The sequence below is a fragment of the Tyto alba genome, unplaced genomic scaffold (assembly GCF_018691265.1).
Source record: "Tyto alba isolate M040663 unplaced genomic scaffold, T.alba_DEE_v4.0 Super-Scaffold_1, whole genome shotgun sequence".
In the NCBI taxonomy this organism is placed as follows: Eukaryota; Metazoa; Chordata; class Aves; order Strigiformes; family Tytonidae; genus Tyto; species Tyto alba.
In genome coordinates, this window is record NW_024881261.1 from 7976209 (window position 1) to 7996455 (window position 20247).

At 42.4% G+C, this 20247-nt stretch overlaps 1 long non-coding RNA gene across 2 annotated transcripts in view; it reads right to left on the reverse strand.

Moving 5' to 3' along the window:
• Positions 1-1195: 1195 nt before the first annotated feature.
• LOC116960650 overlaps positions 1196-20247 on the reverse strand; it is a 47187-nt gene continuing 28135 nt past the window's right edge. The window contains exon 4 of one of the 2 annotated variants that reach the window (XR_006165639.1): positions 1196-1791. This is a non-coding gene — a long non-coding RNA (uncharacterized LOC116960650). Of the gene's footprint in view, positions 1792-18851; positions 19684-20247 lie in introns of those variants that run through there. The other variant, XR_004406498.2, reaches the window with a different exon arrangement.

A 20247-nucleotide genomic window follows, 5' to 3' on the forward strand; every position in this document is an offset into this window, starting at 1 on the left:
CACAAAAAAACAGAGATAAAAATGCACTGGTTTAGCTAAGGAAAACGCACTGTAATATGCATTTCAAGTGGCCCTGATTTGAGAGGTGCCTAGGGTATTAGTTCATGTTGACGTATTCACTGACCACACACAGTCAGAGGTCTGCAGCGCAGGTCTCTCCCTCCTGCCCTGCTGGTGATGTCCACCCCAGGCTGGAGGACCACTCTCCCTCCAGAACTCCCAGTTGGGCACGTCGGTGCCAGCAGCGCAGTGCTGAGCTGCCATGCCATGTCACCTTGTTCGATCACACCTTTGGTGTGGTGACATCAGATCCCATCGTTATCTTCTGGGAAAGACCCAGAAGGGTAGTCAAAGGTGCTGATCACACAAGGGAGCCAGAGTAACTAGTTGCTGACAGATTTATAAGTTTTAGTCCAATTAAAATGCTGTTTATTTCCTTTAGAAGGGGCCTGTTTGTTTCTAATTTTAGAAGTAAGTTTGGGAAGTGACTAGCTTGTCAACGAATTGTGAGTATGGCACCTGAAATTTTCCACTAGCGCTATTGTTATTATTAATTAATAAGTATTATTAATAAGCATTTGGCCTTGGGTCTCATTCTGCCATGGCAGGGCAGAAATTCAGGACACCACCCAAAAAAACCCAACAAAATGACTTTGCTGTGAAAGGGCTCAGCTTTGCTCCTCTCACCCCAAATTACATCCGCTTTGACTAGGACTGGATTTGTCTCCAGTTTTTCCAGACTATTGCTGTCCACCATTTCTGCTGCTCTTCTTCTTCTCATCTTTATCATCAGCCTGGCAGTAGCCATCACTCAGCAAGTACCCTGTGGCAGTTAGTAATAAAAATAACCAAATGCATATATGTATGCATAACTTATATATTTATATTGCATAGGAAGGAGGCGAGCACCTGCAACTGACCTCCAAGGGAACTCTCAAAGGTGATAGACCCGTTCAGGAGCAGCTAACATGGATTTGGTATGTGTAGTTGATGTTTGAACCTGTTGCTCCTTGTTGCCCTTGCACAGCTTCTCTTCTGATTGCTCAAATTTATGCATTTTATTTATTCATGTTAAAGAGGGGGAGAAGTTTTGAAAAAAAAAAAAAAGTGCAGTGGTGTAAATGATCATGTCTATCTCTCACTAGTAGTGATGGGAACCTTGGATAAATAAGAAATGCAAAAATCACGAATCTTGTTTGAGAGATGAAACTAGAGCTGGAATCGGGATTTATAAGTTCTGTTCATAAGATGGTGCAGTTTTGTTGTGCGACTGTGGGAAAGCCACTTGGATGTCAGCTTTCCTACTATCTAGAAAACCTGGAATATGAAGTTATGGTAAAACTTGGCTATTTATTTGTGAAGTACTTTAAGAGCCTCTGGTGAAAGGTGCTGGATAGCTGCACAATTCCCTGTGGTTTATAAAATATACATTGACCACAATTTAACAAAGGCAATGACAGTAGGTTTTAAACAGGGGCAGACCCAACCAAAACACAGGATCCTCACGTTTCCAGCTCTTGGAGAGGTCCACATGTTGAACCCAGACCCAAAGCTGGCATCTCTGTGGAAGAAAGAATGAATAACACAAGTCTTCATGTGAGCCTCGAAGTCTCGAGGAGAAGGCAGGGGCTCGACCCCATCTTCTGCCTGGTTGCTCTTAATCTCCTGCAGGAATGTGACTTTCCAGAAAAGGTCTTCTCGGGGAGACGATGGAGGCCACTGCCAAAACCCAGTGAGCTGTACCTCTCTTCCTTTACCCTGAATCATCCATGATAATCCTTTAGCTGGGGGCTGAAGGCATAGAAAAAAAGCAAAGATAAAAGGGAGCTTGAATCAACGCTGACTTCTGTGGTAGCTAAGGCTTTAAAAATGCCTAAAGATCACTTTGATTGCACAGTTTGGGCCATGTGCCATCCTTTTATTACTTACCCATGTACAGGGGAGCTCAATGACATTCTGTTGAAAATATATTTTTCTTTTGGCCAAGATATTTTTTCGCAGAAAACAAAAAAATATTTTAGCTGAAATTATTTTTTCCCCAAAGTGACTCCCCTCCTTACCAACAAGTGGAGGAAAACAGCTATTTTTTGAGAAGCTTTTGAGTTCGATCTAAAACACATTTCTGCTGAAATATATTTCAAGGGAATTTTTTTGACTACGGTTAATTTTTTGGCTATGTCTAACATACAGTAGCTCCTTAGGAACCTCTCTGTTGTAAACAGGTTTATTACTGAAAAATATGAGAGTGTGAGGATGCCAGGAGGGGAAAATATAATTTCACCATTTTCTTTTATCCTAGCTAGATCACTTCAATGGGCTAATAGCCAAGAAGGTTAAAGTATTAATGGATCCTGCACAGACCATGCCAGATGAAAAAGATCTGAGTTGAGCAAAAAGCTATTTGTTGAAAGTTGTACTTTTAAGTGAAATCTTTTGAGAAGGGTAGAGCATCAGGCCAAGGAGCGCCTCACCCTTTGGACACAATTTTGTGATACTTCAAAGGAGAAATTGTAAACTCTTACTTGTGATGTCATTGATGCATATTCCTTCTAGCACTCTGGAAAACTTCCTTCTCCAAAGAGGTTTGTTCCTATGGGTCAGTGGATCCTCCTGACAAGCTGGTGAAATGTCATTTGTGCTATCAAGGGAAATGCCTTCAGGTTGGCACTTGCACAGGGGCGTCTGCCTCTGCCCTCCCTCCAGGCTATGGGCTGATCTTAGACAAAGTCTTTAGGGACCTAGCACCGGTTGTCACTTTTAGATGGGCAGAAGAGGGAGGCAGCAGTCATGAAGAGATGGCTGTTATGGCAGAATGAGGACTGCTGCAGTGACATGATAACACTATGCAGCAGCCCTGGCATGTGAGCCTTGGTAAACAGGGGTTTTATAGATTTATGGATGCTGACAGTCAGTCTTAGGAATCCCTTAACATTATCAAGACAACTGCAGTACTTGATGGAATGATTATTTTTATATTAACCAGATGAATATTAACACTCATAAACTTATTCCTAAGTAACTGTTAATATATGATATTATGAAAATAAATGTCGATGGAACTTTCAAGCCAGCATGTGCGCTCTGCTACTGACTTACTCTGTATTCTTGAGTGAATCTCTTACTTTCAAGTACCTCTTACTTCCCTCTCATCAGTTACTGTTTGTACAGCCATGCAAAAAAATTTTGAAGGTGATCCAGGAGATCAGGTTTCTTTGGAATTTCAGTGCAAGAGTCCTGTAGACATTTGACTGGAACTGAATGGAGAAAATGTTCCTATGCATATGGAGGAATAACACGTGGGCATGTGAATAGACATGCTGGCTGCCATCCTGTTTTATTGTTCTGCCCCTGACATACCTCAGTGTCCTCTCGACAGCAGGGGAAATCAATACCAAGAGACAAAGCAGCAAGGCCCCATTTTCCCAGGGCAGAGGAAAGAACAACTGCTACAGCAGCAGCAATTCACAGTCCACCTGGAAGGTAGCAGTTGGGTTTGGTATAACAGGAGCGTATTTTCAGGTCAGCTGATGCCAACAGCTTGTTGACACTGGGGCTTTGGGAAGAACCCACTCTTCTGGGCATGGCATTAATCCAAAAAACCTGTTTCATGCTCAGGGTGAAACAGGATGAATTCTGTTTCTCAGACACATTCCTGACATGGGCTAAGGTCAGGGGACAAAAGTGAACCCAGAGGCTGCTAGCACACTGAGCCATTGGAGTAAATACCTTTAAAGTAAAATCCAGGCTCCTTTTTGTGCTTAAAAATGGTGGGAATGAAAATACAAAAGATTTCCAACTCACAGGAGTCATTTAAATGTGCAGTTGATACCCCTGAGCCTTGCTGGACATACTCTTAAGATGACAAAAACCTTGCTGGCGAGTAATTGTGAGTACAGAGCTGTCCCTGTCAAAAGCAAATCTGGATTAAAAACTCGTTCTTGTTTCAAACACTTAGGAGCATGGCTTATTTGAGTATCTCCACAGCCCTCAGGAAGCAGAAAAGCAAAACCGCTTCTGTGTCTCTTTCATGGAAGGGAATCCCTGGGTGGACAGTAAGTTCCTTGGAGCTGATGGCTGAATCCTGGAGGCACCAGGGCACAAGGAGCAGCTCTGCACCTCCAGCCATCCCAGCAGGGCTCTGCCCAGGCTCTGCCCCTGCTCTGTGTGCACTGAGATTCACTGGGGTACAGCAAAGATGTACAAAGGGCAGAGGCACACATTGGGGATGCCTGGACTTGATACAAGGGTATGGCCAGGGTGCAGTTTGGACATGGCCAGGAGAGCTGCTGGGGGAGGCTGGGATTCAAGAGCATCTCAGTGGGGTGATCAAGCACTGGCCACTGCATTTAATGAAAACAAAGCTTGCAAACTCTCAAGTTCTTACATTAGATGTTACACCTGACCCACCTGGGCTTTCTTGGCTGAGCAGGGTGTCTTCACTGATGTGTTTTATATATTAAGTACCAAACAATGTTGATAGGCAAAAAAGTTCAGCTTACATCCATGATGTGCTGTCCAGTGAAACAACAGTGAACTGAGTTGGAAATGTGGGAGTAGAGTGGAAATGTTTAGAGTAGAGTGGAAACTAAAATCTTTTTTACAAGTGGAAAAAACCCATCTTTTGTGGGCAAGACCAAGGTCCAACAAAATGGGAGGTATGCTGTCTTTAGCCAGGCTCAACAGAGATTAATGGAAACTGATTTAAAAGGTTCACAAATGCAAAGTGATTCAATTCCTTTCCTTTTTACCCAGATACTATCCACCTTCTCTAGTGTATTTAACCACCCCCTTTCCTATGTATGAAAGAAATGTGGCTCTATGTATCATGGGCTGTTGGATGTCTCAGGCACTGCTTCATGAAATGAAAGCCTTATTGTTTCTCTGCTTTTTTTTTTTTTTCTTTCTTTCTCTGTTTGAGTGTTAAATGCCAGGAAGATTGGTAAAGATTTCAGAAAAACAAATTGACATTTGGCCTAATAAAATATTGTACACAGGTTTTCCTTTCTGCTTTGACTTGGCAGAAGAGTGTGTGAAAAGCTCAGAGAAGAAATATTCCATTTTTCCTGGAGGGAGGCAGGAAACCATTAACATACAGTGCTGGAGCATAATATCCTGATATGCCCTTTAAAATTAGCTCATAAACACACAAAAATGTGAGATCTGTACCTTAAAATTAAATTCAGAAATCACAAATATTCTGGTAGGAACAGCTCTCTCTTAAACAAGATTTCTTCTCACAATTTTTTCATGCCATATATAACACTTTCCTTTAATGGTCCAGCTGCTGAAAGCATGCAATAAGGAGGAAAATATCAGATTTTTGTTTTTCAAACTTTTTTTTTTTTTTGAGAAAAGTATATTTAAAATATGGTCAAAATAACTCTAAGCTTTCCAGTCCAGAAGAGAAATTAAGACAGAGCTTTAAATCTGGTGCTTTTATCATTAAGTTAATCCCATGAGTTTGTGGACTTGACTCTTCTCTCTTCAAAATATTTCAGTACTGGCAATCTTGAAAATTGCCTCTCAACTTTTTGTTTTGGGGCCACATGGTGGATTGACAAGTTCCCACACCCCTTTGCATCCTGGTTTCTCCATCCGAAGAGCTGGGTTAGCCCCCAGGCAAGTTATTAGCTCTCTCTCCCAAATGACAGCTCCCCATGTGTCCCCAGGGCCACTGGTGTGATGTCCCCAACCTCCCAGTGCCCTCTGCTCTAGCCCAGTCCCTCAGTATGACTCGTTGGGTGATGCCACCATTCTCCACCTAGCAAATAATGGGGATGGGCTATGGAAGTTAGCATTCCGTTGGCAGTTCAAACTAGGATGTCTGGATCTGACTGCAAGCAGTTGTTTCCCACTGTTAAAAAAGCTGGGCTTCTGTAGGAGGTAAAAACTGCAATTTTATCAACCTAATAACTCAGAGGATCAAAAGCTCTTATGTTGCAATTCAGTCATGTCGACTCTCAGCAAAATTCTGTGGCAAATTGGGGGAAAGATAATAAAATTAAATTTACTATCGAAATAAAAGACAGAAGGCATCGTGGTTTTATTCGTTAAAAACATCCACTTCTCAGCTTACTGAAAGTTATTGTTGTGTTGCCAGTTTACCATGAAGCAGATGGCTGCCATTTTGCAGGGCTTTGGCTGTGTGAGTTGATGGTATGGTTTCTACGGGCTCCAGATACAGCATTAACTGGTGCAGAACCCTGGAAAATGATAAATGGCTTGAAGTAAAAAATGTTGATAATTCTAACCTACATAACTGTAAATGGGTCAGCACCCTGGATTTGGGAATATTTGTGGCTCTTTAATTTGGGTTTGTGGAAGCTTAATTTAGAGGAGTCAAAAAGGAGCAGAAGTAGAACTTAGAGCAGCAACAAGTAAGAAGCCCAATGACTGTAAAGGAACTGAGCTATTCTGCCTGGAAAAAAGCAGAGAGAATTAAAAAGTGATGGTTGGAAAATAGAAAGGTCTCTCCTCAGCCCAGACAAGCAAAGCCAAGGAGTGTGGAAGGAATGGGGGACTGCAGTGAGATGAAAAGATTTGCTTCTATCAGTTCCCAAAGGAGAAACCATGACTGGGGAGAAAATACCCTGAGTTCAGTCCCTGAAAGAGGAGTACAAGGGACCCCTGATGAACCGGTCCAGCTGTGCTCTGAGGTTGTGAAAGCAAATCCTGGTGTCTGCCCGGCTGAAGTGCCCAGTCAACCATGCTGGAACATCTGCCACACTTGTTTGGTCTTACATTAAAAATAGGGCACAGACAGGAGTGTCAGAAGAAAAACTGCTTTTACTACTGTCTGCACCGAGTGAGTGTATAAACAGCTACTGGAACCCAGCAGAGGAAGGCTGTCAGCCTGGCAGAAGCTCGGTCAGATTTTCAGCTGATGTAAATCAGGAGGACTCCGTTATTAGCACTGAACTGGCTTACAACAGCTGAGGCTCTAGCCGAGCCACTGAAGTGGTAAATAGTGCTGACAGCAAGTTGTGGCTTAAACAACCTTAAATGAACTCCATTAAGTGCTTGTTTCTGAAGAGAATGTTGTTGAAACCTGGAAATGAGGCTTTCAAAGGTTTAACATATTTGTCTGCTGTAGAGGGTTTATTTTGAAACCAGATGCACTGAGAAGCTCAGCGTTGCTACACATGGCAGGAGAGGCGGCATGCTAAGGACAGATCCTGCTGTCTCCTTCCTGCTGAAATTGGAAGTAACCTCTGCAGAGTCAATGTCATCACATTAGTGTCAGCGAGATCAGAGGTAGGGCAAGCGTGCGTAATTCCTTCCAGCAAGATGGAGACGATGACAAGCTAAAACCTATCTGAATAATTGAAAAATGTTGGGGATGTTGCATTCTTGGAAATAAAACTGGCACAAGTTCTGCAGAAATCTCAGAGTGGCTGAAACAATTGATCATGGCAGTGTTGGGTGAAGAAACGAAGCAGACTTTTGTGGGTTTGAACGACTCATAGGCAGTTTTAGTAAAAGACAGAGTGGGCAGGGGCAGAACAAGGCAGCAAAAGTCAGGGTGGTGCTACTTAGGCTGAAGTTTGCCATGGGAATCAGGCAGGGGAGAGCTCGGGATGTGGGGCTGGCCAGGCCAGCAGCGGGGCTGGGGCTCATCAAGAGGTTATCCAAGGGGACTAACATGCAACCCAGTCCACAGTCAGTAACAAATGCAAGAGCTGGCCTCAGGTTAGAGTTAGTAAGAGGGTTCTCTCATGCCTTGATTTTTCAGGTACTAGGTTAAGAGCTGCTTGGGTCATATTTTTAAAGGAGTGTACCTCACTGCGGTGCCTCACTGCCCTAGCCACGCTGAGAGGAGAGCAGTGGTGGTGGGGCTCCCAGCCCTGCTCAGGAAACAGCAGAGATTTTGAGTTAAGCAGCCACTGTCTGGAGTGTCTAGATGAAAGCGGGCTGGTGGGAACAGGGTGAACACCTCCACTGCCAGGTGAGGTTCAACCTCCTCTTCATAACCAGCGACTCCAGGGACCAGGGGAGGCTTTGTGGAAGCAGGTGGAGTTGGAGTTGCATGGGTTTTAGCTGAGCAGCAACAGCACAGCGATGCTATCCAGGCTTGTCCAGGGAAGGAGATGTACCTTTATTACAGATCACTAAATATACTCTCCAAGAGAAGATGTCCACTGGAAGAAGCTTTCTTGCAGGGTGAGTTCAGCAAGAAGTTACAGGTGGCAATACAGGCTGTGAGAGGCTGGAAGGAGAGAAAGAGTAAAGGTAAAAGTAAAGGAGCTCGGGGGAGGCTGTGGTTGGTGGAGATTTCTAACCATCCACTATCCTCAGAGTGCTGGAGAAGGTGCAAAGCAGGGAGGAGACAACTTTGATCCAAAATGTGTGCTAAAACACAACTGACATAAATTAGTTTTCAGGTGGATCTTCCTGGGAAATGAAAATAGTTTTTAGAATTGATTGGGTAAGTTTAAAGCCTAAGTGATCCATAGTAGTGGGATCGCTACTCACCTAGACCTTTACATCCTTAAAAATAAACGTCAGAAGGAAACATGAGAAAATATTTTTTGCAAGTCAGATAACAGGAAATGTATTGGCTCCTAATGCCCTGCTTGACTCTAGTGCTGGTTCATTCAGTGCCACAGCCTTTAAGAAAGGCATTGAAAAAGAAGCTGGCTGCCTGGAATCACAATAGTGTGGATGGACATGTTCCACCATCGTATTAAGGCTCCTCACTAGCCCACATTCAATTCCTTGGCCAGATCCAGCAAAGGACAGAGGCATCTCCAAGAAGAATTTCAATAGAATTCCAGAGAATTACAATGGAATTACACAACAGCACAGAAAATAAAATTTGTTGGTTATTATGGCTTGTATTTCTGTGGGTTGCAAAAAAACAATCTCAGTCCAAATATTCCAAAAGCCATTGGAGTCCATTTGCAGAAAAAAAAAAAAAAAAAAAAAAGAGGCAGATATAAAACTCTACTTGGTGTATTGTTGTTTATTCATTCAACAACTCTTCAAAACACAGTACTATCCAGACGTGCTAGCAACTTGTTGTTTTTACCTCAGAGAGATTATGCACTGAAGATTTAGGCTGGAGGAAACACAAAACAGAGGGAAGAGCAGGTGACAGACAAGGTTTCATTTAGACTGCAGTATCTGGGGGACTGGGTCTGTCTGTTTTGCTCTGTTTATGCCATCCACAGCACAATTGGGGCCCTAGGGCTCTTAGGCTTGACTGCAGTAGAAACTATAAACACCAATAACACAATAAGGTCTAAGATATTTTAAGGTTGGTTGTCTGGAGGAAACCATTATGCATCCATCATGTGGCAGTGTGAACACATGCTCTGTATGCCTCAGATTGGGAGGGTTTTTTTCAACTGAAATATGAACAGTTAAAATGGCATGTCAATTATCTCTGTGTATATCGATACTGTTTTTCAGACTACAGGCATGTTTATTGCTGGGGAATCATAAATACGTTTCAATTTTCGCTCCTGCTTTATACTGTATAAGAACAGACATTTCTTTGATTATGAAAGCCTTTTTTTTTTTTGTTATGTTTTTTTTTTTTTTCAGATTTCTTGTTGACATGAATAGTCTTTGTCTTTTGTTTTCCCACATTGTTGGAGGATGGTAGCAAAAACATTAATGGATTTGGACCAGCAACATCACTTAAAGACTGGGAGAGGAGAAAGAATGTCTAATCTTTCACTACTGAAGCCTAATACTAATTCACTAGTCAATCCATGGCATCGACATTGCTGCAAACAGATGCAGAGTTTCCAGGGGCAAATGAGCCACTAAAGGGTAAAAAAGTCTTTCCCAATGTGGTTTAACCTGATCAACCAAGACCGAAAAAGAAATCAGGTCATGCAGATTACCATATCAGATCCCACCAAAGATCTTTGCCTTACTGTCATGTAGCAAAGACCATCATTGGGGTATGCATTTCACAGGAAAATATTTTTATCTCACTGTTGGCAAGTACTACAGTTAAGTGATTTTTGGTCACATTCAGTGAACAAGAAATGAAAAAAATATCAAGACAATCAAATAAAAAGTTGTAAGCATTAAGTGAGCCCCCAAATGCAGAGGTTAAGCATACTATTAAAACCACAAAGCAAAATAATAATATCAGTTACAAGCTGCATGGGTAATCAATACTGAAACTGATGCCTTTTAATCAGGGGATCTTTTAAACAGCCTTGAGGGGTAAAAAAAAAAAAAACAACAGGAAAAGAAAAAGGAAAAAAATGAGTGTTTAATTACAAGAGCAATATTTGGTACTTGGGAAGTTGAAATCCACTTCTGAAACCAGGCTTCCCAAAAGAAAGTAGGTCAGAGTTAGGATGGTGTTAAGCAATAGAGTTCATAGCATTTAGATCACTATTGAGATAAAGGGTCCTGTTTATTTAAGTTATTTCATGTGGCTTAGTCTATTTTCTATGCTCAAAGTACAATAAGGAGAATGAAGTACCCTATCTAGGATTCCTTCATGTCCTATGGTACAGCACCTGCAAATGAAATCTTCTTGACCACAACCTCTGGACAAACCCCACAGCTACGCTAAAGTTAATACGCTGGAGATGTAGCTATTTTCCCAAATTTGAATAGTGTCCAAAAAAATAAAAGCATTTGAGCAAATTGTTATTTTGTGTTAAATTTTCCTCAGCCAAAGTGGATTATTCCCACACTAGAATATGCTTTTTTCTTTTTTAACCTAAGAGCTTTATAGAACTGCAAATCACCTTCTGCAGTTCCAGTCCATCCTCTACTGCTTGCAGTGCTTGCAGGCGCGTTAGGCTGGAACTCTCGTTCACTCCCTGCCCGTCTTATTCTGCGTGCTGTGGAATAAGCTGGTGTTCTATTGGTGAATGAATGCCGTGGAACAGGTAGGACGGAGAAAGAGATGTTCTTGTCATTCAGTCAGCTCCTCATGAGCTGTGTTTTGGCACCAATATCCTGAGATGTGCCCGCTTCTTGAGAGCTGCTTTTTCATTTATGTGACCCCATGTGATAGCTCCCTCTCATGAAATTTCCTCTAACTTGATTTATTAAATCTGAATGCCAGCTGTAAGATACTTGGGGCACAGACTGCTAGTGCTCCCTCCTCAAAGCTAGAGGAGGGAGAGCCATTGTTTGCAGCTGAGGGGAGAAGAAGCAATCCAGGGACTGTGCTGTAGGAAAATCTTCAGCTAAACCATTATCTTCCGTATATGATTGCCTACGCTTAGCCTATTCAAGGAAGTCTCTGAGAAAATACCTAAGAGGATTTTTGCTTTCAGATTATGTGACTTCTAGATGATTTTACCCACAGCAAATCAGCAGGGGGTGAGTTTAGCTGCATTTTGCCTACACCAGAAGAGGAAAGGCTCACTCTTCTGAAAATCATCCACTAAATTAATGAAGACATGAATGTACATTAGGCTGAACCTATTTAGCTTATTAAAGTCTCCTCTCTCGGATCATTTCCTTCTGTGTACATCACAGGCTCTTCTGTTTGTAATTTCCAAAGCTAAAAAAAAAGAGATTGTATCTTTTTTAGGGGTTACCCTCAGCTTTCAGCAGTCAGAAACTATATGTACAGAAGTCAGCCTAAAATCCCATAGGAAGATTAAAGACCATGCTGTATGCAGTTAATACAATAATGACAACTGTCACTGTACTCATCAAATATAATCTGAGGTGAGTGTCACTATTAGCAAGGAAGGAAGAACCTAAATGTGATGTCAATTTACGTTTTGCTGTGCTGGATGTATTACTGAAATCTTTGTTCTATAAAACTTTGGCTAGGATTATTCTTACTCTCCTGAGGAAAATAAAATGTTTTGTCAAAGCCAGTTTCTTTGACTCCCATTGTTTTCACTGGCTTTGGGAACAGATCCTTATTTTTGCTTTATTTTTTAATTCTCTTTTACATCCTCCTATCTAATGAATAGACTGATGCAAGAAATCAGCAAAGGGAAACTGCACTGATGGAAAAAAAGGAAGTTAGAAAAAATAACACAGAGGCCATTTCAGGAGAAAGCAGAAAAATTTTCTGAAAGATGGAGACTTTTCTCTTAATAGTTTGAATCTTTGTCTGAGTGATGGTGGTAGGGGAAGCTGAGGGGATAGCGGGTAGCAGAGGAAATGCATGCTCTCCTTTTTCTCTAAAAGATATTCAGCATCTTTCTGCTGTTATTGGGCTGATGTTCTCAAATACCTCATGCACAGCTTTTGTGCTGCTGAAATAGAAAGAAATAGGGAAGAAAATCCAGGATGACATCAGTGACCTGTTCTGGTCTGTTTTCAGAAAAGGAGGTAAGCATCCTCTGGCCCTTGCCAATGGTTCAACCATGTGTCCTCCCACACCTCTATCCTTCCTGCAGGAGGACATGTCTGAGGACAAACTTGACATCCAGCTCTAAGATCCACAAGGAAAACAGGCTCCTTCCCAGTCAGAATAAGGACAATCTCCTGCATTGCAGAGCCCTGAAGTCCGATTAACCACGAGCTCATTAAATAGATTTTATGAATTTGCACTGTCAACAAATTAAGTTCCTTCCAGAAATTTCTAGATGAAAAAATATAAGGTTCTCTTGCATTCCTTCAGCACCTGGTAGTACACTGGTTAAACAGAATTAAAACCAAACTATCATAAATTCTCCAGTCGTATAAATTATAGTAGGTGGAGAGTAGCCTTTGGCAGCAGGAGTGTGACTACTGGCAGCAGTGGATAGGGAGATGCTCTAGCCCTGCACAGTTGCACATCTCACCCTGAAGAGCTGTGGGGTGTCCCTGATCCTACTGCTGGCTCGACTGCTGCAGTAACCCCCCATGTGGGACCCCGTGGGGTCTTATTGCAGAGCCTGGACCCACAGCTATGGAGGTCCTTGGCTGCTCTGGATGTCTTCTGCAGCATTTTGTGTTTAGGGACCTTGCTTTGATAACTTTTTACTTGTTTTTCCTTTCCTTCTGCCCCTCCCCCCCGCCCCCCAGCTACACTTCTGTCAAATCCCCATTTCCACATGAAGTTTTGCACCAAACTGACGGAAAGAGCTAAGATAATCTATTTGTAATAAAATACTTTCCCTTCACTTTAGTAAACATAGTGCTTCCCTGTGAAAACAAACTCTTTAGTTATTCAGGTGTGACTAGTCACCATATTAAATCACCATACTACCTCCTCAGTGTAATAATGCATCTATTTAAAATTTCATTTTAGAATCACTCTTCTTTTGCTGACATTTAATTTTGCACAGGAGTAACACTATCATAAAAGAACCCAGGTGTAAAAATATTACGTTTTTGGTAATTATGTACTGTCCATTACTACTAAAAACTAGAAAAACTATCAATGTTGCTCAAAATTGACTGGAATTACTAAGTTTATACATTTAAGAGGAATCATTTAAGAGCTAGGTTGCAGCATAAATGCCTCTGTGCCTCTGCTACACATGGCCATTTGCTGAGATGTTTTTTTAAATGAAACTGTAAGCTCTTGCACAGGTAACCAGCATTTTTATTTATTTTATCATTAGCATTACTAAGATACAGGTCTATCGGTAGAAGAGAGCATGAGGAAGAGGAAAGACAAGGACCAGCTGCGTGTTTAGTGAATGCCATTTTCACAGATTCATATCTATGGCTTTCAGATGACGTTTTGGCCTCCCAAATGAAGCTCAGGCTCCTCTAACAGGAATAATTATGACTGCAGTAGCTTTCAGTTCTTCTGTCTTAATTTTATATATTTGGGGCTCTTTATAACAGAACTTGAAGGATCCTGAGTGTAACCCAAGTCAATGGCAAGGCAGACTGGAATTAATCTATACAACTTCTGGCAGTGAAGTTTACCAACTAGGTAACTAATAGGTAACCAACTAGGTGCCTTCTTTCATTCATGGAGAAACATAGTCTCAAGTGAATGAGACTATGAGAAATTCCAGCAAACGATTCATGCCACCCTGATACAGGTACCTAAAATGGGTGAGTCACTATGCATGGCTACTTCTCTCTTGCTCCATCAACCAGAACAGCAACCTAAAGGATTTGCTTAAACATCCAGATTGCACATGGTTAATGTTTGGTTAGAAGAGTCCACCCAGTCGACTGACACGTTTGGATCAGACCCAACAAGGGCATGTGCATTTGGAAGTAGAGTTTGCTGGGAAAAAAAATTAGTTAAGCCTTTTTATCTGGAGAAATGTCTGTAAAGCTGCTTGTCTGAATTTAAACTTTTTTTTGTCAGTGTAGGGGGACCATGTTGGTTCTAACTGACTGCAGAAGATTTCTCAGTCCAGAATGGAATTTGTTGTCAAAATGAAGAAAAGGCCCCAACCACAAGATAGCCTTGTGGTGATCCACTTGAGATAGGAGACATCTATAGGATAAGAGTGGGTCTTAACAGTCAGGTATCAAGGTCAGTGGGCTAATACATGCTGTTGTTAGTCTCTTTCTCTTGTTGTTCATGTAAAACATTAGGGAGTCATGGCTTTATTCTAGCACAGACCAGACCAGACCATTTTTACAATAGAAGTTTTCACAGGGTAGAAAATATTAGTTCCCCTTTCATCACTCTGTAAGAATATTCCAGAGGGCAGACAAAAATCTGCACTAAATACCAGTTGACTTTGCGTTTTGGCTTCCTTGCAATGGCCAATATTATCTTTTCTAGGCTAAAGAGAGTCAGTTCATTCAGTTTTGACACTGTGAGATTTAGACATACTCTACTATTTATTGTCTGGGCCACTGCATTTGTCTCAGAGCCCCAGCAAGGGACTGAGCCTGCAGTGTGCTGCATCATGCAAAAACAACTAAAACGACAGCCTCTCACCCAAAGTGTTTGCAAGACCTGAGGTTTGTTTCCAGAGCTGAGCTGTAGTAAGGCTGCAACAGCAGCACCATGCTGTAGTCCAACCTCTTTCTTCAGGCAGAGATGTTTGAGGTGAGGCAGAAGAGCTGCTGTGTTTTTCCTCCTTTCATAACGCTCAGTAAGTGCTGAGGTTCTCCAGAGCTATTGCAACTTCGCAACTCTTTGTTCTCAAAGCTTATTTCCTTCACGTTTTTCTCCTTCTTTCTGGCCTTTTAGCACATCTGGATCTTTTAGATTTCTCTTTATGTGAATATCGCCCTTATTTTTCTCCCTATTTTCTCTCAGAAAGTTTCCCCACATTGTTATCTGCAACTCCCATCTCTGCCTGGTTGCTATTCTTTTTCCTGAGCTCCAAGTGGTTTGCATGGTGGTTTCTGCTGTCATGTTTTTATCAGGCAACCTCCAGTAACATTCCTGCATTCACCCTTTTTTGCCCAAGGTTTTGTTTACCTTCTCTATCTGTGCTGGGTCCGCATGTTTTGGGGCTGTTGGATTTCTCATAATTGCGAGGTTTGAGGATTTTTTTTAAAGGGTTGGGTTTTTATCTAACTAAGATGTATGTTTCTCTTTTCTTCCTGCATTGGACGGTTCATTTTTAAAACTTTCTTTTAATCAAATGAAAGGAATTAAAAATGAGGAGGGAAAGCCCAAGAATTTAAATTCCAGTCTTCTTTCTACCACAAGGAACCAAGAATTCTTTCTATTTAAGACAGTCACAGATTTTATCATTGTGACTGGTTTCCATTAACTTTGTAAGTAAAAAGACATTTAGTAAAGTTGAAAGCTGTCTCTTATGTGATGACAGACTTTGCCTGTTTTAATATTTTTACTGGTTAACTACCAAATCCCGAGTCTACAACTGTCTACAGCCAAGTGTTCACTACTCCTCTGGCAAGAAATGTGACTTAGAAATATATCTTCCATACTAAGCCTTTGAAAACGTATAGTATTTTGTGTTAGAAAAACAACAGTTTCAACATGTGAAAGAGATTGTCACAGCAAGGCCTCCCCAAGAGAAAGGAAGAGCAAAAAAAGGGTGCAAAGGGTCAGGCAGAGAGTTTGCTTCAGCAAACACAGGACACAAGAAAGTCTACTTTAATTAATACTAATGAATACATCTCAAGCAGGATGAACTGGATTGAGAAACTGGTTAAACCAAAAATGGTGCCATGTTGGGATACAGTGATGCCAAGTGGGATTTTGTTTCTGGAAGTCAGGACCCAGTTTAGTCCTGTTGAAACCCATGTCATTGCTGTCAGTGAGCAGAATTGAAGCCCTTGTACCCAGCCTCCATCTGCTCCCACACCTGGCATCATGGCCATGCGCAGCTGATACCACTCCTCGCCTCACTCAGGGAAATGGGAGCAATGGGAGCTAAAAAAATCTGAGCAGCTTAGAAGAGACATCCAAATATGTGTAACATACAGTCATCTATTCCTGCATTTCTCTCAGCGCCTGGCACATTTCATGCTACAAAAAGAAATATCCCTGGACATACTGTAATTTATTTAATATTCTTCAATGTAAGCAGTATTGGCTGGATGGAAGAGTTACTCTAAGCCCAGGTACAACCGATGGCAAGAAGGCATTGCCAACCCGGTTCTGCTATGAGGAGAAAAAAATCCCATCTATCTGGGAGAGTTATGCTGATGAAAATAGCCATGTAGGTAGAGCTGATGTCCAAACAGCTCCTGCCAGCATGGCTTGTTCAGAGTGACGCCAGTCCTGGATGGCTGCTGGGTGGAGGAGAGCACAGGGTAGCAGTGAAGCTCTCCTGGTCTGCCCGATGGAGCAGGGGGTGAGTTGAGATCCCTCTTTGCCCACCTTGTTTTACCCCTTCACTGAACGAGGCAGACTGGAGGTGAGGCAGGTGTCTGCTTTAGACATTTTGCTCTGCCTGTGAAATGAGAAGTTTGCCCTTTCAAACGTTGGCTGCAGGGTCTGTCTGGCACCACTGCTACGCAGGGTGTATTCCTTGGGAGCTCAGCAAAGCTATCTTTACCTTCTGCAAACAGGCTGCCTCATGGTTACTAGATGCTGTCAATTTTAGATTACTGGCCAGAGTAGTCAGATTTGGATAGAGGACCGAGATGAGAGGCAAGATGCTCCTGTGTTCCATTTCCTACCTGCCTAGATTTTTCTTCTTACAGTTTCTTGGGAAAGCTTTTCTGTTACAAAAGTTCTTCTCTGATGTCCTTCCACACTGCTTGTTCCCTCAGTATCTGAGCTTCTGAAAGGCTCCAACACTATAATAACTTGCAAAAAAAGAATGAAAGTGGGGCCCATAAATCAAGCTCTGCAAAATTCCCCTCAGAGGGGTTTCTTGGGAAGGGAACCTCACTCCCTCCCTCTTCAAAAGAGACAGATGCCACGTGCTGCAGGACAGGGAGGACGCGGTGTATGAGGAGACACGTGTCGTGCACCGATGGCAGGGCCCCTTCCTCCTTCCCCGGCTGCACAACCGCAGGGCGGTCGATCCCCGCAGGGCTTCCCCCACTGCGGCCTCCCCTTGCGTTGCCCCCCAAACTCCCTCCCAGGCCGTGCTGAAGGCGTCCAAAGGCCAGAGACCTGCAGGTGGGGACTGCAGACAGCCTCAGGCCGTGCCATCTCATCTCAACGCGCCGGCCCCCGCGGGCAGGGATGGCATCCCCAGCACAGCGGGCACCGAGCTCACACGGGGCCTCTCCTCCGAGCCGGGCTGGAGAGCACCCCGTCAACCCGAACACCACCTCAGCAGCCCGCCTGCCCTGCAGAACTGCAGTTTTGGCTTTTAATCCTGAGCGTTTGCTTCTATTCAGATACAACTGTTGCTAATTTCATTCTTAGTTTATTAGTGGAGAAAGGCTTCCCTATTTAATTATTAGAAACAGAGAATCCATAATATACTCAAAGCTGTGAAAACTTAATCCTGGATAATTTTTGACTCTCTGAGAAAAGTCGCTAGAACTGATCTATTCTTTCAGTCAAGTACACCCATTTAGTTTATTTTTAACATTCCTTTCGTTATATTATGAGCTTCTTAAGGATAATGAAATAATTGCTTGTCTCTTTGATTGATCTTTGTTTTGAAAGGAAACTTTAATAGTGTTATTTCTAGAGCAGGCTTACAATATAATACAATTAGAGGAAAACACGACATTAAAACACATTAAAGCACATGTTCCAATAATTAGACCTACAATCCTCGTCAGCTAGAGCACTGTGCAGGGAGGAGTTACTGTAAAAAATTTATGAGGGAAGAATTCATATTATTTTGCTTAATAAGGCAACTATATTAATAATGACATTTATTAACACTCTACAGCTGTAGCAATTGGTGAACAAACTCCTTCCCCAGACTGCTCTGGAAAGCTGTTCACATGCTACAGAGAATCCTGGATTTTGCCATTTTACTTTGTTAACATGAAAACATGTCAGTAGAAATTTGTATAGAGTGCTTTGACAGCTCCAGTCTTTCAGAGGTAAGAATTCTAGTTTGCACAATTCTCTGTGATAGCAGATGATGGGGGAAAGTTCAAAACCTGAGGTAATTGGGTATCTGAAGTGCGGATGTGCATGCATGCAAATTAGAAGAACAAAAAAAAGGAAATAAAACAGAAGAGATCCTCAACCTGGATGCACAGGCTGTCAGCTTGAAATAGAGCTGTGATGATGATTAGACCACAAATGAGATAGTATAGGCAGGCTATACTAAACTGTATAGGCAGGCACCTCCTGCTCCCACAAAGAATTAAAAAATAATTGGGCAGAAAAGCCTTTAATTCTCAGGTGATGACCTCATGTTCTGTTAGGACACTGACATAAGGGCAAGGCTGTAGCACTGGGATCAAGGATTTTCTAAGATGTACTTTATTTCCCACCTTCTGTAACCTGATTTCTCAGTAACAAGGCTGCGATCTCAGATAATCAAAATATTCAGTTTTGGGGTTTTTTTGTCCAGTTGCAGTTGCATTCAATTTAAATATTTGGGGTTTGGCAGGGAAGGGCGGAAGGGTGGAAAATTTTCATTTCTTTGAATCCTAGACCCAATAATATTTTCTTCATGTAAGATCAGTGAAATCACTTAGAGACTGTTTAGTTGGATTCATGCTGGACAAACAGCCTGCCTCTGCCTCGGGGGAAAGGAGAATCAGGTCCGGGGTGTCCCGTGAAGCTCTATGTGGATGTATAATGGCTCGATCCTCTGAAGAGGTTTCAAAGATGCTGTAGTGCTTTTTTTTTTTTTTTTTTATAGCAAATAAGGATTCCCTAACGATAAAGGCTCTATTTAGCATCTGCTCACACGTGGCACTATGAGTGCAAAACCACATCAGCAGTTATGCAGTGCCTGAGAACGTGATTTGGCAACTGTGGAGGGAAAGTGAAGACTCTCAGTGAACCAAGGAGGTTTAGGTCATGCTCTGTACTTGTCCAAACTGGAATCACGGATTTAACATTTCTGCTCTTGAGAAATTTGGTCACTGATTGAAGCTGACCGGCGTTACTTCTGCAACGTAGGTGGGATCTTCTTGTCTTATCTGAGAGGTCTCCTGGCTGTAGGTAGGCTTGAGAAGCAGTTCAAGCCTGGGACTATCTGCACTTCGGAGTTCATGCTGGAAAAAGATACCATCCTTGTTTTTCAGGATGCCTGTAAGCCTGCGTTAGTAAACACAGATGACGGCAATTATGCATTTGGGAGAATCTTGGCACATTGGGACTGACCGTTTTTCTGATGGAGAACTGAGATAGCAGGAGAAACCTTTATCCTCTGGCTGAACAAGAACATCTTGAATCTGTTTATGTGTGTATGAAAAAAATTAATCAAACCTCTACGGGCTAGATTCCTCAAGGATGATAAACACTCGGCTGGCTTCAGAATCCTGCAGAAAAAGTATGGGTTAACCTGGTGAGTTGTTTGACTCTAGATAAACTTGAGGAGCAATGATGTGGGACACGCGTAATGAAATGTTATCACAAGGAGAGGTCAAGTCTTTTCTGTGCATAGAGCAGGTACCGAGTCACTCCAGTTTTACCCACTTGGGTGTATTTGACTTTGTGTTACTAATAAAGCCAATAAATATTACCCCCTCTCTGCTTTTATTTGATGTCCCAGAGGTTGGAACTTCATCTCTGCCAGGATGAGTAAGGATCCTGGCTCAGTGGTAGATAACCTCTGAGTTTCAGTTTAAGGAGGACTAATAGGAAATCAAACACAGAAATCAAACACTCGTTTCTCTGGGAGAGGGGTGGGGGGAAGGTGAGCCCAACCTTGCCTCTGTACGGCTGAAACAGATGATGGTTGAACGTAAAAGTGGTTTGGTTTAGTCTGCAAAGTCAAACCTCGCTTCCTGCTTGGTTCAGTACCCCATCCCAGCTCCCCCACAGCTTGGGACCTGTGGAAGGACACAGCTCAAGTGAGACAAGAAGCTGGTCAAACCTCAGGT